We start from the raw sequence: 18627 nt of genomic DNA on the forward strand, positions 1-18627 counted from the left end.
ATTTGAGAATCCTTCAGCTTCTGTTCTAGGAGAAAGACCTCTTCACCTTGTGATAAGAAATGATGAGGCACTTTTTCCAAGAAAGGTACAAGAATTTACAAGTAACACATCCAAAGATCCCCCAAACCACAGCAGCATCTCCCTGAATGAGGAGAGCAGCAGTTGCTGGGCTTTTGTTGTGGATGGAAATACTCAAACATCAGCCCCTTTGGATAAAGAAAAGAGAATTTTGTCTCCATTTGCTTTCCTCATTCAGAAAGTGGTGATGAGATGTCTGTTTGCTGTGCCCTCCTGGGTGACCAGAGCCAGGTGGCACCTCCAGGTCCCCTCTCTGTGTCTGACTTTCAGGGATGGTCCTGGATGCAGATGGAGCCTCCTGCCTCCTTCAGTGCTCATCCCACCGTGCGGGTCCCCAGCGCTGTGCTGGGAACCTCCCTGCTGGCATCTGCAGTGATGGATTCTGCAGTCACCAAAGGGGTTTCAAGGCTGCTGAAGGGTGGCAGCAATCCCTGCCAGGCTGGGTGGGACCTGCAGCACAAGGACAACGTCTTTGGAAGATGCCAAATGTGCAGCAGCATCACAAGGCAGGGGTGGAGTCTCTGGAGGGACTTAAAAGTGTGGATGTGGCACCTGGGGATGTGGGTCAGTGGTGCCTTGGCAGCTCTGGCGGAACAGTTGGATTGGATGACCTTAAAGGCTTTTTCCAACCTGATTCCATGACCTGGGGCTGTGGCAGGAGGAAGGAATGGGGACCGTCTATGGGTGCGAGGGAAGGGAAAAGCTGAGAGCCAACGGGGACAAAGGCCTTGGGGACAGGAAGGGTGAGTGTCCCTTATCAACGTCCCACAGTCACCGCATCTCTGAGGCTGCACCGAGGCCTTCCCTTGGAAATCCCTTTAAAAAGAAACCCTCAGACCTCTCCTCAGAAGCCCTTTCAGAGCATGTGGGGTCTAATAACAGATGTCTTCCCGGTGACAGCCTTTAGGCCTTTCCCAGGCCGTTCTGGGAGGGAGTGGAAGCTCCGTGGCAGCAGTCGGCTCCTGAGATCGAACAAAATGTGGCACAAAACACACCTGTTTCATTTGATATCTTCCCATTCCATATGATCAATGGTCAGACAGCAGCAGGGTGCTCTGGCCTGGATTCATTCCAGCTGCTGGAGCCCATCCTGGCCTGGCCATACCCACCCCCGCTGCCCTCTGGAACAGACTGCCCGGGAGGGGAAATCCTGGCAAGGCTCCAGAGAGGCCATTACACCTCTGACACCACTGATTCCCTCCTTGAAGCCTCCTCTTTCTTTGTATTTCTTACCTAAGCCCAGAAATTCTCCTTGGAAATGGCCAGGAAAGAGACAATTTGGACAAACCTGTTTTATCTTTAGCTCAGCCTTCATTTCTAGGAAACCAGGCTTGTTGTTTTCTGTATTGTTCTTGTGTCTCTATAAAGCTGTCCTGTCACTGATGAAGCAAACCCAGTCATTCTTCCTTTTTTATTTGTCTTAGATCCTGATCTTTATTTATAGCCAGAGCCTGGAGCAGGAGTGAGCGATCTCCAGCTTGGGGCTGTCCCTGCCCCCTTCCCTTAACCTCATCCCTCATGAGGCAGCTCACAAAGCTTTCCTCGTGGTACAGCTCTTCTCTGGAGTCCTTCCAGCCTCCAGAGGGACAATTCCCTTTCATTTTGTGGCAAAGAACATTTGGTTTTGCAAAATGGAGCAAACCTGTCCAGGGAGAGCTGAAGGAGAGGGCGATTCCCTCTTGTTTGCTCCAGAAGATTCTCTGCATCCTGCTGGGTCACTGAAAAATACCCAGGGAAATTCAAGGAATTTCTAATTTGTGTGGGTTTCCTTTCTGAATGGCCAAGGGATGCTTGGTCAGGCTCCTTGTTTCTCCCTGGGAAATGCCCCAGTGCTGGGTGACACAAACACTGAGCAGAGAATTGCAGGGTTGGGTTAATTTTCATTCCGAGTTCTTAGGAATGAGACAGAACTTTCCAGGCCTTTTTTTCTGCAACTTTTAGACCTAAAAATGGATTTCCTCCTTAACAAAACCTGAGGTTTTGCCCTAAACAGTGCCTGGGGGCGATGGGGCTTTGCAGAACTTCCCAAACCTCCCAGGACCAGCAGAGCTGGATCTGGAGACTCATCCTTTACCCAGCCAGCAGTTCGGGACTGCTCCATAATGAAGATTAAACAGCTACAAACTTTTAGTGATGTCTCAGAATTTCCCCCAGGGCACATTAGGAAGAGAGGACCTGCAGAGCTCGGCTTTGATGTGGGAACAGTTACCTGGGGAGGCTGCTGGCTCCATCCAAGGGTTTGGACAAGCAGCTGTCAGGAGTAGTTGAGGTGGATTTGATGGCTTGGGGACAACAGCTCAGACTACAAGACGTCCCCAGCCCCCACCAGCTTGTACAGGTTACCCAGGGGCATCCCAAGAACTGGGCTGTGGGATAAAAAATGCAAATAAAAGCAGCAAAGCTCCTTTAAAAACACCCAGTGGACATTTAGGTTGAGAATGATGTTGGGGTTCAAGGCCTCAGGGTTTTAATTTGGGGGTCTTGGGAAGGATGTGGCAGGATGGTGCCCCCAGGAGCGGCCACATCTACAGGAATCCTGCCTGTGGATGGAAGGCTGCTGGATAAGAAGCTGCAAGTAAATGAAGTGTATGGGAATTAATCTGAGCAAATCCAGTTTGGGGCTTATTAGGCAATTGGTATGCAAGGAGAGGCTGCTCTTAAAGCACATTTAGCCCTGGGAGGAGATTTTTGATTCATCTCCTTCAAGGTGCCAGAATGTGCCACTGAGGAAACTCTGTAAATATTCCCCAATAATTTGCCAGAGTGGCTTGGCCGTGGCCAGAAGTCCCCCAAGGGCCAGGGAGAAGCTCCATCCCTCTGACCCAGCATTCCTGGCAGGCTGCTGAAATGCCAGAGACAACAATTAATGTCAATTGCAGCAGTCACTTCCTCGATCTGGATTGATCCACTGGCTCAATTTTGTTGTTGGGGATAGAATTTCTCATTTCAAGACATAAATCTCTCCCTCACTTATCAATGCAAAGATTTGTACAGTTAATAGGCGCTGGCAGTATCTGTAATTCCACATGCTGGGCCGGGAGACTATCTCAGGGCTGGGGAATGGCCTCCTCTGGAAGGAAAAAAATTATTAGATTAGAAAAGGCAGGAGTACCAATATTTCTGCAGTTTATTGCCGGGATGAATTGAAGTCTTGGCCCTATTAAGCTGATAACAAACCCAGCTTCAGCAGGGCCAGGGCGTACATGGAAATATCTGCAGGAATAACCAGTGATGGTTTGGGATCTTGATTTTTTATAACATGGGGAAGCCACAACCTCTGGGACGAGCAAACTCAGCCTATGGGAGAATAAATAGTCTCAGATCCACCAAATTCTCCCTGGTGCAAAGGAAAGGAGGCTTGAAAACTGCTGTGGGAATTTCCCTCCGTCCTCCACATTGTTACGGGAGAGGTGTTTATGTCCAGGTCTCCAAGGCACCTCTTCTTCCACCCCTCCAACCCTTTCCCCCCTCCAATGATCTTCTCCAGAGCCTCTCCCTAAATCCACGTCCATCACAGCACAGGGAGGGAGCAGCCAACTTCCAACTCCTTCACCTTTCAAGAGCGCTTGGAAGTGTCTGCGGCTCGGGAAGGGAAGGGAAAGGAGCTCGTTTGGCAGGTGCAGGCAGCCAGCGGAACAACTGCTGCCATCTGCTCCTCTGCTCCGGCTGGAATTCCTGGGCGCGGCTGCAGGACACGGGCGATGCTCAGAACCCGCCAGCCGTGGAGAACGGAAATAAAAATTGTCCTCTCAGTGGTTTCCTGCTCTGCTCCAGCAGGGATTTTGCAGGGTTTCCCCCCCTCATTCCTGTTCATGGTGGTTAGCACGGTTTCCAGCTCTGCTGGCTTCCCACCAGATTTGGGAGCAGGTTTGGGCAATTTCAGACCAAATCTGGGGATGGGCTGGAAGGTCCTTCACGGATTGTGGCAGTTTCCCTGCCTGTGATGCTGCCATGGGGATCCCACACACATCAACCACAGAGTCGTGGAATGGTCTGGATGGGAAGAGACCTTAAAGCTCATCTCGTTCCACCCCTTGCCATGGAAACCTTCCACTATCCCAGATGTCTCCAAACCGCATCACGCCTGGCCTTGAACTCTTCCAGGGATGGGACATCCGCACCATCTCAGAGCAGCCTGCTCCAAACACCACCAGGGATCAGAAAACAGTGAAATTTTGGTGCTCACTGGAGCCACATCTACAAATCCCTGATCCAAAGTGCTGCATTTCATGGCAGAAAACTGAAGAGAAAAAACCCCCCCGGGAAAATATCTCAGGCTTGGTTTGCTGAGCAGAGCAGCGGCTGGTGGAAAAGGTGTCCCAGAAAGAAGTGAGCAGGTCAGGAATTGTCTTCCTAATTCCCTCTCTGGCAGACCAGGGATGATGTGAAGGATGGTTGGGATGTGTGGATCTCCTGCATTGTCTACAGAGGTAACAAAAGCCATTTTGAGTAGGAACCACCTTGATTTTTTGCACTGGAAGAGGTAAAAATACACATCCATTAGAAAATGAGTGCTCTGGGCACCTTGTCCCTACCGAATGCAAGATCAAGTTCCTTGTGGAGAGAGATGAAATGCCCCAAATGGATGGAAACCTGTTGTCACAGATGCGAATTTCACAGGTACAGGAATAAATCCCCTGCAGCCATGGGAGTGCGGGACTAGATTTGTCTGATAATGATCTTCAAAACACCCCAAACCAGGATTTCTTCCCCTGGATGATGGAAAAGAGCAAGATTTTGGCAGGGTGGGTCCCCACTGAGGGTGATACCCAAATCCTGGCCATCCTGACCAGAGCACACATGGGAGGGACAAGGACACAGGACAATGAATTTCTTCCTTTCCGTGCAGGCTCTCGCTTTGACTTGAATTCCGAAAACCTTCTGAAAGGCAGGGCAAAAAGAAAGGCACCGTTTCTGATAAGCCAGGTTCAAAAGGAAGCATGAAATTCGGATGGATGTGGAGCCAGAGCAGCCCAGCCTCAGCTCAAAACCAGCAAATGCCTGCAATATAGATTTCATTTAGATTGAAGGATTTGTTTAGTGTGCATATTAGAAAACACTGCCCTTATTAATTCTCTTCCTTTTGGGATCTTTCCCCGTTTGTTTGGGTGTTTTTTGAAGCGAACAATTTCAAAGTCAATTGAATCCTGGGGGAAGGTGTTGGCTCGACAGTTTTTAAGCTCAATTTTCTTCATTTACATGCAGAGATAGCACGAGATTGAGAAGGGTAAACTTTCCATCTGCTCTAATAGGCATGGGTTGGGAATATGAGGAAGGAAAAGTGCATCTGTAGGTCTTCAAATTTTAGTAGGGGTGTAAGCCGTGGATCAGGCACCACCAAATTCAGACTATTTGGAGTTTTCCAAAAATAAACAGCACCTGGATTCAGGTGAATGGGAATAAATCTCCCGACTATTTTTTATTTCCTTTTTCCCTGAGTTTTCAGACTCACGTGTGCAAAATAGGGTTGAATTAGGATATAGGGACCCAAAAGGTGCCTGTCGTGCCTGTCCTGATGGGATTTTCCATCCCTCTGGCTGGACAGTGCTCCTTTCTGCTGGAATGGGGCACTGTGCCCGCTCCAGGAGTTGGATGGAGCCCAGCACATCTCATTTCACCTCATGTAGGTCAGCCCAGTGCCAGCAGATGGGCTTGTCATGGAGCTGGACTCTAATTCCATCATCCCTTCCATCCAGACACACCCTGGGACAGAGGGGACGCTGCGGCTCCAGCAGCCACCGGGGCAAGAGCTGTCAAACTCCTTCTTCCATTAATATTTAAAGTTTCCCAGAACTTTGAGGGAGATTCACTGCGGGCTGATCCAAGGTACTGCAAATCAGGGAAAAAAAGGGGGACTAAATTGTGATTTTTATCCCTGCCCGTGGTAGGGGGTGGGATCTAGAAGATCTTTAAGACCAACCTTTCCATGATTCCATGATTTTTTCAGCTTTTTAATCAAAAAATGTGAGTTTTAACGCAGAGTTAAAAATGTATTTCAGAGGATGCTAAAATGAATTATCTCTAAATAACAACTTTCAGCCTCCTCCCCTCCACTGCCAATAACAAAAGCTGCTGAAAGCAGACCATCTTTGGAGTCTGATTGTGTTTTCTCCTTTATCTCCTGGTTTGGGGGGTCCTTGGAGGTTCTCCCCATGTTCTCTACACTGCAAGATGAGCAAAGACCGTGCCCTCGTTACAGTAATCCCCACTCCCTCCTGCTGTAACACACAGTCCGAACCTCAGGTTTTAGAGGCAGAAAATCCCCTTTAAGGGTCGTTTTTGCTGAATTTGACCCTGCACTGACCTTCTCCTGGCCTCTTGCACGAACTGAGGTCATTAAGCTTGGAGCTGCCTTTGGGTTTTAAGAGAGGAAAGAAAGGCCAAAGACGCATTCCTTGCTTCCCCCTCTCTCCCTCCTTCCCACTGATCTCCTCAGCCCCTGCAGGTTGCTCCGCAAGGAAGCGCTTTGGATATAAATAAATACAAACCCCCTCGGGATGCCCATCGCTGACAGTTCCAGTGCAGAGAAGCTCCCAAAGATCAGAGTTTAATGCAAAAGTCTGAAGTGACCACAATTTATTCCAAATTGCTTCGCTTGATCTGACGACCTCGGGAAATTATCACTGGAGGAGCCGGGGATCGGTAGCCAGGAGCGGCAGGGAGGCAGCGGGAGCGCGGATGGGAGACAGCCCTGCCAAAGGAGGGCTCTGCCTGCAGCAACAAGGGTGAGGCAATGTTTGGGATTTTAAAGAGCCTTGGAGAGAGATTTCCCTCTGGAGAGCTCAAAGATTTGAAGCCCATGTGAGCAATCAACATCAGGCATCCCGTGGGAGCCCGGCAGGGATCAGCAGGGATTGGGGTCCTCCAGCTGTGCTTGCCTCATGGCATTTGCTCGGCAGATGGGTGCCAGGGATGGGGGGATTTGGATTGAACTCCCTGGCTCCCTGCCCAGGATGTTTTGGAGCTGAATTCCCTCCATGCTGCTGCAGGGCACCAGCACTGGGAATAGCTGTGAGGGTCCAATGGATTCCCAGCACAGTGAGGCCCCTGAGGGAGGTTTCGTGAGCACTGCCTGGGCTAAAAGCCCAGCAATAACCAAGGGGACTGGAGTCCTCAGAGGCAGAGCGGTCTGGATTCCCACAGACACACACTGGGATGTACTGGGATGGTCCTGTGCCCAGCCGTGCCTCTGGTAACCCACAGCTCGATGCTGGCAGTAGGGTCAGGGTTTATTCTCCTGCCTTTTATTTCACTCTTGGTTTTGCTAATTCAGTTCTGGAGGGGGCCAAGGTTCCCTTGACCTCAGCTGTGACTCCAGGGACAAATCCTGTGTCTGTCTGGGCTGGGCTGTGTGATCTCTGCCTGGTCCCTTCACACTCAGGGCAGCCTTTTGCTTCTGCTAAATAATCCAAATGGATTTCAGACCCCCAAACCCTTGAAGCAGCAATATTTAGGATTCCATTGTGTGCTGGGGAATGCTGGAAGTGGCAGCTTCTTTGAGGCTGAATCAATTGACAGAAAAGCACTGATTTCACCAAGCTCCCAAACCCTTCTGGATCAATACAAGAAAACGAGACACTCAAATGAAGCTGTGAATGGTTTGTGCAGACCCTCCGAGTCCTGGCTTTGTGACAGGATTGGAAACAGGAGTCACAGGTTTTCAGGAAACCTGACTCTCGTTCCTGGTCATTTTTCATAACAACACCTTCTTCTTTCTGCCTTCTCCAATCACATTGATGGGACAATGACAGCCCCTGCCAAGATCCACACATGGATGGGGATGGAGAATCGCATCCCTCCGGTCCCCAGGATGTGCTGGGATCTGGCAGGGACACATCCCAGAAACCTCCACCAGATGAAATCAGAGCTTCCAAGGAGCCAGACGACTGAAATCCTGGTTATTTCAGATGGGATTTGAGGGAGATAAACCCTTCTCTTGATCTAAAGCCACCAATGTGAGTGGCATTCCCAGCTGGCACCAGAGAGCTGTCATGGCACTCGTGGAAGTCATTTTCCAGTCCATTTTGGGGAGGAAGGGGATAGAGATAAGTAACTGCAACTCCCCTTACCTTCCAAACCCTCTGCGACCTGTCTGCAGCAATACCCCTGTGCAGGAGAGCCCAGGAGTGATGGACAGGGATCGAGGTGGGAAGGGAGATTGGGGTGCGAGTTGGTGCCCAATTCTACGGAGCCCTTCCTCGGTCTTTGCTATCCTTGGAGATCCAAAAGAAGGTTCTCTAATGTCCCTAAGGTTGGGACAACACTGTCAGGCGCAGGGTGGGATTTTTGGGGTTATCCTGGGCAGAGACAGGAGTTGGACTTTGATGGTCCTTGTGGTTCCTTCCCAACTCAGGAAATTCCGTGATTCCATGATTTTAATGCACTGATTTAAATTTTTTTCCAGAGCCAAACATGAGCACTTTGGGGGGCATTGTTTTCCCTACCTAAAAGTCACTTTGTCTCCCTGTTACCCAGGTGAACATCAGCATGGCAAACAAAAAGGATCATGGAATCCTGGAATCATGGAATCATTTGGGTTGGAAAAGCCCTCAGAGATCATCAAATCCAACGTTTAACCCAGCACTGTCAAGGCCACCACTAAACTATGTCCCTAAATTCCACATCTGCACATCTTTTAGATCCTTCCAGGGAAGGGGACTCCCACACTTCCTTGGGAAACCTGTGCCAGTGCTTGAAGTCTTTAAAATCCCACTCTTCTGAAAATTCCCCCCTTGCACCGTTCCAACTTCTTGCACCTTGAGAAAGCAGCAGGAGCCCTTCAAATCCCTGCCCACACCATCAAACCCCTGCTCTGAATTGCTCACCTCCTCCTCTCCCACATTCTGGCACTGATCGGGATCTCAGATCTTTCCGAGCAGGCAGATGCTGGTGCCATTACCCCGAGCCATATCCTGCTCCACGGGAAGCCCATCATGACTCCAGTGCTATTCCTTACAGCACCCAATGCTCTCCATCAGCATGGAAATCGCTGCCTGGCTGCATTTAATGCCCAAATAAAGCGGCTCTTTCCCTGCTGGAGCCGAGCGCTTTCCCCCAGTCAGATTTCCTCAAGCACATATCCCGGAGTGCTCCAGGGAGCGCCGCTGGAGGGGAGGATATTCTGGAGTCACCCGTGGGCCTCTCTCTAATTAGACTTAAATGAAGCGGTTTGATAAGGAAATGCCTTTCCCAGCATTAGGAATACGGCTGTGGAGAACAACAGCAGCTGTGGAATAACACCCGTCTCAGCCCAGCAAAGATCAGTGCTACGGCTAAATTACATCCTGGCCCAGGAACAGGGGGATTTTTGTCCCAGCACAGCCTTTAGACGAGGAAATCAACAGCAGGAAATGTCTCTTAATTTGCTAATAACGGGAATGCGAGCGGTGGCGCGAGCGCTCCCGGTGCCATTGGCGGGATTCGGCAGGATTTGGGCAGCGCAGGAAGCGCAGCCGTTGGGTAGCAGATGGCATTTCCACATCTCCCATCAAGATGCAAAGTTCCTTAATGGATTTCTGACACGGAGCAGCGCGGCGGGAACGGCTCAAGCTGGAAGCGAGCAGAAGAAACAGGAATGAAGGGAATCGGGAGGGACAGAGGGCTGCTCATCCCTGTGCCAAGGCTTCCAAAGGCAGAACTGGGATGCAGCAGGGAAGAAGGTACCGTCAAGGGCAGAGCTGACAGCTGCTCATTCCAAAGGCAATTCCCTTTATTGCCCGTTGGCTCAGACAGGGCTCCCTTATCTGGGGCAAGTGGCCGTCTCCGATGGGTGATAACGGGAGCGCTTTAGAACTGTGTAAAGAGCAATTCTCCATTTGCCAGCTGACCTGGAATATCAAGGGAGAGGGGGAAAAAAAGATTATTGATCTAAAATAGCCCCCTTTTGGTCTATTTTATATCAGTTGGAAGGAGAAAAAAATCTCCGAGAGCTCCAAGTTCAATGAATGACAAGGGAGTGGAATTTATTATCCCAATTTATTCCTTTCTGAATGAGGGCAGGTGTTTTTCAAATGAAACACTTTCCTCAAATGAGCAGAACAAAAAGGATTTAAAAACACAAAGGAAGCTGTGGCTTTTCCAGCTGATGGAGATTTGTTTCAGGTATCACTCAGCACTTTGTTTTAGAGGGCAGGGAAAATTTCCATGGAGCTTTTTCTGAATGTCTCTTATTGGAATTCGGGATTTAAGGAGTTAATTCCCACCTTTCCCTTTCAAACTCCAGTTCATTTAATTTAACAGCAGAAAAAGGAAGAGAGTGACACGTTATTGAGTTTACATGACAGTCCAAAGACATTACAATGATGGAATTATGTGCTTTGGAGTAGCCTTATCATCCAAACTCCCACTTGCAGGCGGGAACAGGAGAAATTCTTCACTCAGTCCTTAGCACTGCTTGTCAGAACAAGGCTGGTTAATTAACATGACCTTTTTTGCTTTAAGGGGAAACCCCAGAAAATTCTATCTCTCTTACATTTGTTTGTAAAGAAATGAAATAAACCCGTAAATACACCGATCAACGAAGGATATTCAGGAGCCTTGTTTTTCCTCCCCACTGTACAGGCCAGAGGAAAACAAGTGTGAAAGGAAAGTCTCTGGTAAATAGAGCTGCTCTGCACTAAATAAAACAGGAAATATCAAGGGTGGTCTCAAGTTCAACAGTCTCAGTTGTGATCATTTGGCTTCCACAAGTAAGAAATCTTGAGGGAGACCTTCAGAAAGTGTGAACCCAGCTTTAATGGAGGGCTGGAGAAAGGAGCTGGGAGCAGCTGGATCAATAAACACAGGCTCATCCAGAAGCCTCCAAATGTAGGCAAAAAGGGCAAAAAGCAGGAAAAAAATGCCCTGGAGAACAACACACGAGTGTAGCTTAGGGACCATCCCATTCAGCCAAGGGAAGGAAAGGGGAAATTTTCAGCAGTGTTGAGTCATCCCCGACTCCGGGATCTTTCCCAACCATCCCTACTTCACAGCATCAACCAACCTCTTGATTCTTTCTTTCCAGGGAATAAAGCTGCTATTCAAAGCTGCTGGCTCCAAGGTTGGGCTGGAAGAGCAGCGATGTTCAGCCCCTCTCCGGGGAGGCTCCGCACGAATTCCTTCATTAGGCATTGGCCGAGTGCAGGTATCGCTGCTCTGAGATGCAGCACTTTATCTTTCTTTTATGTTTAATCACCTTTTTCCACTCCCACGGGTTGAAAACATTTCCTCCAGGACTCCTCATGCTGCAAAGAAAGTTCCTCAATGTCAAAACTGGAGGCGTTGCTTCATGTGAGGATAAAGTCGGATGAGGCGTTGGGAAGAGTCTGGAGAGCAGACAAGGAGCAAGGACACCCCGAGCGCCTCCATCCCTTTTCCACCCAGGGAGCCACGGGGGATGATGGCTGTGGAAAGCCCACGTGTGTGATTCCAGCAGCACTTGGAGCCGCTGCTCCCGTCCCAGGTGGCTGAATGCTCTGTTTAACTCATTTCTAAATATACCTTGCCCAGCCAGCATCTGGCAGTGGCTCAGCTCCTGACCACAGGCAAGTTATATAAAATTGTCACCTCGGCTTCTCTCCCTCAGCTCAGCAGAGCCCGGGCAGCCTCTGTTGTCCTCCAGCTCTCAGCTCAGCTCATAAAAGCCAATAAAAACATTGAGAATGAGATCTGGATGTTTTTACCTTCCAGACAGGAGTAGATTTACTCAGAAATGCCCTCTTGGGTATCTCAAACCCTGACTCACCCTGAATTCCACCACAGCCTCACAGACAAAAGCAGTGTGAGCAAGACATCAACCCCCTCAGAGGGACACATTTTTACACCGTTAAAATGTGGCTTCTGCCTGTTTGGTTTGCAGCTTTATCACCTCCCTTCAGGATACATGGAAATGGGAGCAGAGGAAAAATTTTTTTAAAGGTTCACCCCTTTCACCCCAGATTTACTGGGAATGCAGGAAGTGACAACTTGTCTTTGTCCTGGCCTGAGCTGAACCATTTTTCCATGTTTTTTCCGCTCCAGAAGAGGAATCCAAGGCTCTGTGACCCTCTCGCCCTCAGTAAGAGTGGGAAAAGGCTGTTGGAAGTGGTCAGGTGCTCTCAGCAGAACAGCTGAGACCCTCAGCACGTGGCTGCTGGTGGATCCCGCTTGAGCTTTCTTAACTGCTCCCACCATCCACGTGCACGAGGCTATAAATGGAATAAACCACTTGGATCCTTTCTGACACTGTCAGAAATCACTTCAGCATCCCCATAACAACCACAGCCATACAATCAACGTCCGGGGAATGAATCCGTCTGTGCTGGGAGGTACAGACACTTCAGGGGCTGCAAGACCTTGGCCAAAGTATCTCTAGGGACACAATCCTGTCCCTGTGCAGATTTGCACCAACACTTCAAACTGATCATCCAAGCAGAGTATAAGAACCTCACTGGATTTGCCTGTGTGTGTTTTGTCCTCCTTTTTTCCTGGAGAGGACAAAGGCAGCTATAGAAAGTGTTATCCGGAAATGAGGAATTCTAACGCTGACTTGCTTAAAGCTGACAGTGCTCAGGTCAAGAACAAGAGCTCATCCCATCTTAAATCCCACTTTTCTCTGTTTCCTTTATGCCCCAGTGGGCTTTGGAGGTATATGAACCATTGGAATGGTGTTGGATGTTAGGAAGAAATTCTCCCCTCGGAGGGTGGGCAGGCCCTGGCACAGGGTGCCCAGAGCAGCTGTGGCTGCCCCTGGATCCCTGGCAGTGCCCAAGGCCGGGTTGGACTTTGGGGCTTGGAGTAGCCTGGGATAGTGGAAGGTGATGGAAGGTGGGACTGGATGGGCTTTAAGGCCCCTTCCAACCCAAGCCTTTCTCCAATTCCACGATTTTATGAAATGCAGCTCCAGTAGGAAAACGTTCTCACCTCTTGAATTCTTAAAACCAGACCACATTTTAAGAAGGTGCCCATTCCATTCCATTCCATTCCATTCCATTCCAATCTATTCCATTCCAATCTATTCCATTCCAATCCATTCCATTCCATTCCATTCCATTCCATTCCATTCCATTCCATTCCATTCCATTCCATTCTTTCAGCAGCTCTGCTCATTGACCTTCCCCCCAAAACTCCAGAGGAGATGTCAAGGACCTGCAGGAGAAGGTTGTTTAGGGCCCATTTCTGAGATTCCTGAGTTTTTCCACATGTGGGATCTTCTGGACTGGATATGAACAACTTCTTGGATCAGCTCTGCCCCATCAGCAGTGGTTGGCTTCACAGCCTGTGCCAGTCTCTGCCACTGGCTGCATCCAAGTGGATGAGCCGAAGGTCTTCCAGCTCATGGGACACAAGCTGTAGCCTAAACCTTGGACCAGACGGAAAAGAGGCCATGAAAAGCAATGACGGTTTACATAGAACCAGGGGAGAGGGAGGCAAGGAGAGGAGGATGTGGCAATGGTCACCAAGGAGCTGGGAAAGAGGAAAAACGGGGATTTTAATACTTGTCAGGAGAGGAATTCAGCACGTTGGGGTCAGAAAGCTTCAAGTGACAAAGGGTTGGTGGCTGTATGAGAGACTGCACTGAGATTCAGGCTTTGCTGGTGTTTCTGGGGGTCCCGTTGAGCTGGATCCATGGATTATTCCTCCCTCATCTCCCCAATCCATGGCCATGCCTTTCCTGAACCTGGATCTCATGTGCTCTCCTGTGCTGTTGAACCCTGCAGGGCATCCTGATGTGAAAAAGTGCTTCCAAGGTTCTTCAGAACCTTCAGAAGAGATCTGGCATAATTAGTCTTAATTTATCCTCAGTAATTGCCTGCGGCATCCGTCAGCAAAGAGCGGGTTGGAAATGCAGGAGGAGAGATCCTTTATTTTTCATTATTTATTTTCCTTGACACAGAGCAGTTCTCTTTCTGCAGGGAAGCTGCTCAGCCGAACTCGAGCAATAAATAAACAACACCAAAAGTTTCTGGGGAACGTCCTGATTTGATTAATTTTGCCACAAGGAACTTCTAAGTAGGGAAAAAAAAAATCAAATCTCAACGACCAAAGTAATTTTCATTTTTAAGTTGGCATTCTTTGCATTTTTCACTGAGCTCTTCCTACCTTGGGAAGAGCAAAGAATGCTCTTGCATGGATCAGCTGTTATTGGACCCCAGAAAATCTCTCCTCCACCCACACTCAGCAAAGAACTCGTGGATCTTCCTCCTCTCAGATCCTTGCTGCAATTGGAACATGTTAAAAATATGGATGCACCCCAGGAAAGCCGGATGGGGACTGGTGGTTGTCAGCTGGGGGCAGGGAATGAAATTTCCCCTCCAGTTCCAGAGATGTTCCTCACAGGATGACAGCTCCCTATTTTTTAATTGGCAGCTTTTCCCTCTTGTAATGCTCATATTTTGGGACATGAAGTCATTGCTTGAAGCCCGAGATTCCTGAGTGAGTTTTTCCACACATGGGATCTTCCGGGCTGGATTTAAACAGCTCCTTGGATCAGCTCTGCCCCAAGCTGGGTTTCTTGTCATGCTGTCCCTGGGCAGAATCCTGCTTCCTGCACTGCTTGTTGCCTTTGGATCTTGGGGAATTACTTTACAACATCTTCCCATCTGCTCCAGCCTCCAGATGCTCTCAGGAGAGCTGGTGCTGCCAGCTGGGTGCATTGGGTGGTGATTGAAGGGCCCTCGGAGCTGGTGCTTCAATGATCTCCCTGAATCTTTCATGCCCCACAGTGGGCTAGGAAACACAAAGTGGAGGAGTGGAAGGGAATTGTGTGTCTTCACAGAGCTGCTAAATCCAGCATGGATGACAAGGTCTGAAATCCAAGAGTGCCAGGGGTTAGGTTTGCCCTAAAACACCTGGGAAGGGCCACAGGAAAGCATTTAGAAATGTTTAAGCTCTGTCTAATGTGGCATTTTTAGTTTCCCGCAAAGCAGGCAGCACAGAAGTTTTGCAGGGGAAGAAGTGTTTCAGATGATCAGGAATTCCTGGGGCTACATGGAGCAGCCTGAGATACAGTGGAGCTTCAGCCAATGTGGCTCCAGGGGACAAAATCCCGTGCCTTGGACACCCCCTCCAAGCCTTTGCACTTCACTGCGTTACTGCTGGAAAATCCTTTGAACTGCATCGGTTCCCATTTAAATCACGGCAGTTTCCAATTGCTTTTCCGTGGCAGGTGGGAGCAGCAGCCGAAATTTGCTCCTGCCTGAGAGCTCCTGGTGCCAGCAGAGGTGACACTGCCATCCCCGGGCTCTCTGCAGGGAGCAGTGCCGCTGCCACCACGGGGCTGTCCCCAAATCCAAACCCAAACCCTGCCCAACAGAGGTGACCTGCTCAAGCCCCAGGCCCAGGGGCTGAGTTAAAAGTGGTGTAAAAGCGCCAATATTTCACCAAAATTGGCTTTTTTCCACTTATTCTCTCTTTTTAACAGCTCCCACACACACAATCAGCAGCCACACGGCTGTTGGAAAAAAGTGCTAGAAATGACAGCAGAGTAACAGAAAAACTGAAACGTTTTCACAGCCTTGTCTGCTGGTTTTAAGTGCATTTCACCACAGCTTAAAATTACATTATTTAGTATCAATTATCCTTCGACTGAAGCTTGGAGAGGTGGCAAGGCGAGCATTTTTATCTCATTAGCATGTCTTGCCTGCTAACCATTTGCTATATTCCCTCCCTTTGATCCTGTCTTTGATTATATTGTGTGACAAAAGCCCGTGTAATCTACCATTATTTCCATTAAGAGCAGAGCTGCCCTCCTCTTTGACAAGGCAATTTATTCTCATTGCGGCGCCTTTGTGCAGCCTGGCCAGGTTGCCGCCCTCTTCCCGCCCCGGCAGGGTGGGATTGGCACGTGTTGATCCAGCTTGGGTGGCATGGGGACCTCGGAGTGTCATCAAGCAGGGCTGCAAATATTGACATTTTAATGGCAAGCAGGAGGGAATGAGCCGCTGCACAGCTCAAGTGGTTCTGCTCTCTGCCCCGGGGAGAGGCGATGGATGAAGATGAAGGAAAAGGTCCTTGAGGAGGTGAGATCCATAAGCGACCTGTGAACGTGAGCAACTTGTTTTTGAGCCCTGAACGAGCTGTATCTGCCCCTCAGCACCCATTTCTGGTGCCCTGCTTGGAGGCCAGACCCAAATCTGATGTAGAGCAAGAATCCTGTGAGCTCCGTCCATCTTTCCAAAGTCACTTTGAGAAGCCAAGTTACTTATTTAGAAATATCCTTCTTGCTAGCGCTTTTTTTCACACGGTTTTGCAGCCACAAGCTGGTGCTGAAGCCAGAGTAGATCTGCCCAGCCCAATTTTAACAAACTAAATCAGGCCTTATGAAATAATCAGTTATTACAAAACCAGCTTGAATAATTTTGACCATTATTTGACTAATCTTGAGCCATTCTTTAATCTCAGCTTTGAGTGACGCTCCCACAGCAAGGACTCCATGGCTTTAAATTGGATGCCCTCACAAGGCCACAGCCCAGCATTTTTCCAGGGAGATTAAGCAGCCCTGGTTGCTTTTCTCCACCTCCTCCAAGTGCAAACACCTATTTGTGCCCTCAAAAGAGATGCACTTAAAATAAACCTCCGGTGTCGTGAAAATACCGACTCCGGCTCTCCAAAAGCATAATCACGGTCCTTAACTTGAGCACAGCGCACTGAGTGCTTATTATTTCCCCTTGTCCTTCTGGCCTAGGAAAAGCAGTGGGAAATGAGTCCTGCTTGGAGAATAAAGAGGGGTTCGGTGGGAATCAGTTATCCATGGCAGCGTGGAAGAGGAGAAAGCCATTGAGAAGAGGGAGTGGGAATTTAGTGGCATTGAAATCTCCGGTTGGAGACACAAGAGATTCAGGCTCAGGTATCAAATGCTGCCTCCACTCTTCCCTTTGCATTCAAACTTTTTCCTCTACCTTAAAATTAAAAGCAAATGAGTGGCCCAAGGTACTGAGCTCCCTTTCAAGGCATGTGGGTCCTGACGTCCTAGAGGAGTTTGTCCCGAATTAACCCTGGGTGGTGGAGAGGGTTTGCAGCTGTGGGTTCCAAGCTGGCTGCATTCTAAGGACGTCCTGTGAGATTTTCTGGCCCTCATTTGGTGAGATCCCAGGTCTCCTCAGCATCTTTGTGGAAGTCAGGATGCACATCAAGGATCAGGATGATCCTTTGCATCCCATGCAAGGAGCATCCACCCGTGTCTCAGCTCAAGCACAAACAGCTCCTTCAGCTGATGGCATGGAAATGTGCTATGGCAAAAATCCCAGTCTCCAGCATTAAAACCTGCAGAATATGGGTTTTATCCCTTAAAACTCTCTGATTTTTAATTTTTTTTATTGTTTAAAATAAATAGAATATTCCTAATTATTTTCTTGCGAGTTCCACAGACTGGTTTGTCTCAGCAAAGTTCAGACCTGATTTAATTTATGAGATAAACTAAGTGCAAACTCTGCTTTTTTGTGGCATTTTCTCATGTTTCAGGGTGATCCTCGACACTGTAAAATAATCTTAAAAGAGGGTTAGGAATTACCTTTGAGCTGCAAATTCCAGCTGTAAGGAACAAACCCGGGAACAAGACCTTAGTGAGGGGCAAAGCCCTCATGTCCTCTCCCAGCATGGATAAGACCAAATTTCTTGGAGAATCCTGCTGAGAAAAGGAAGCACCTGCTGCAGGAGATGCTCCAGGCACAGGGAAAACCTCCCCGTGCTGCTTTGGAACTCTGCATGCCAGGATTTTTTATTGTCGGAACATGGAGGTTTAATGAACATTAAAGAATTTAAAGCACAAAAGCTTTTGTAGACCAAACTGCAGAAGAGTTTTGTAGAGAAAAACCGAAGTTTGCCATTCTTCTCAGTTCTGATTTGGGTAAAATAAAAAAAAAAAAAAGAAAAAAAAAAAAAAAAGAAATAAACGGATAAAAAAACCCCAAAGGAGTCTTGGGCTGAGAAGTGTCCACATGAGGGTTTCCAGGCCCATGTGTGTAGAGAAGCCCTTTGGAGAACAGCTGGGCTGCGGCCCCAGAGCTCGTCAGCTCTGGTGGAGAAGTTCCTCTCTGGAACCCAGGACGGGGAGGCAGAAGGTCAGGTTCCATTATCCCCAAATCCCCCTGGATTTCCAAATCTATGCATGTTAACTGCTCCTTTCTCTCTTGCTGTTATTAATTCATATATAAATGAATGGAGGGGGTTGATCCTTCTACTTCTTCTTTTTTTTTTCCTTTTAATCTTTGAAGTGTTTTTGAAGAAAAATAATTGGCAAAGAACCTGTCCCTTTCCCCAGCAGCTCTGTGGACTCATTTAAGTTTTATAAGTGCTATTTCTCTTAGAATAAATCTTTATTAAAAATGACTGTAATGACCCTCATCTGGACAGGAGCACCATAACCCCAAATCCCACTCTCTCTATTGAGAGCTTTACCCTTTAAAACACAGAGATTCATCTCCAGGGAGACTCAGCCAGCTCGGAATCACCCCAAAAAGAAAACACCTGCCCTTTCTGCCATGACCCATTGAGATCCTCAGCAGTTCCATTTGCTTTCCCATCTGTCACACCTTGAAAAGTGGAGCTTTTGCATCTTCTCTCATCGCAGGGTTTCCAAGGCAGCCCCAAGTA

The sequence above is a fragment of the Corvus cornix genome, chromosome 24 (assembly GCF_000738735.6).
Source record: "Corvus cornix cornix isolate S_Up_H32 chromosome 24, ASM73873v5, whole genome shotgun sequence".
Taxonomy (NCBI): domain Eukaryota; kingdom Metazoa; phylum Chordata; class Aves; order Passeriformes; family Corvidae; genus Corvus; species Corvus cornix.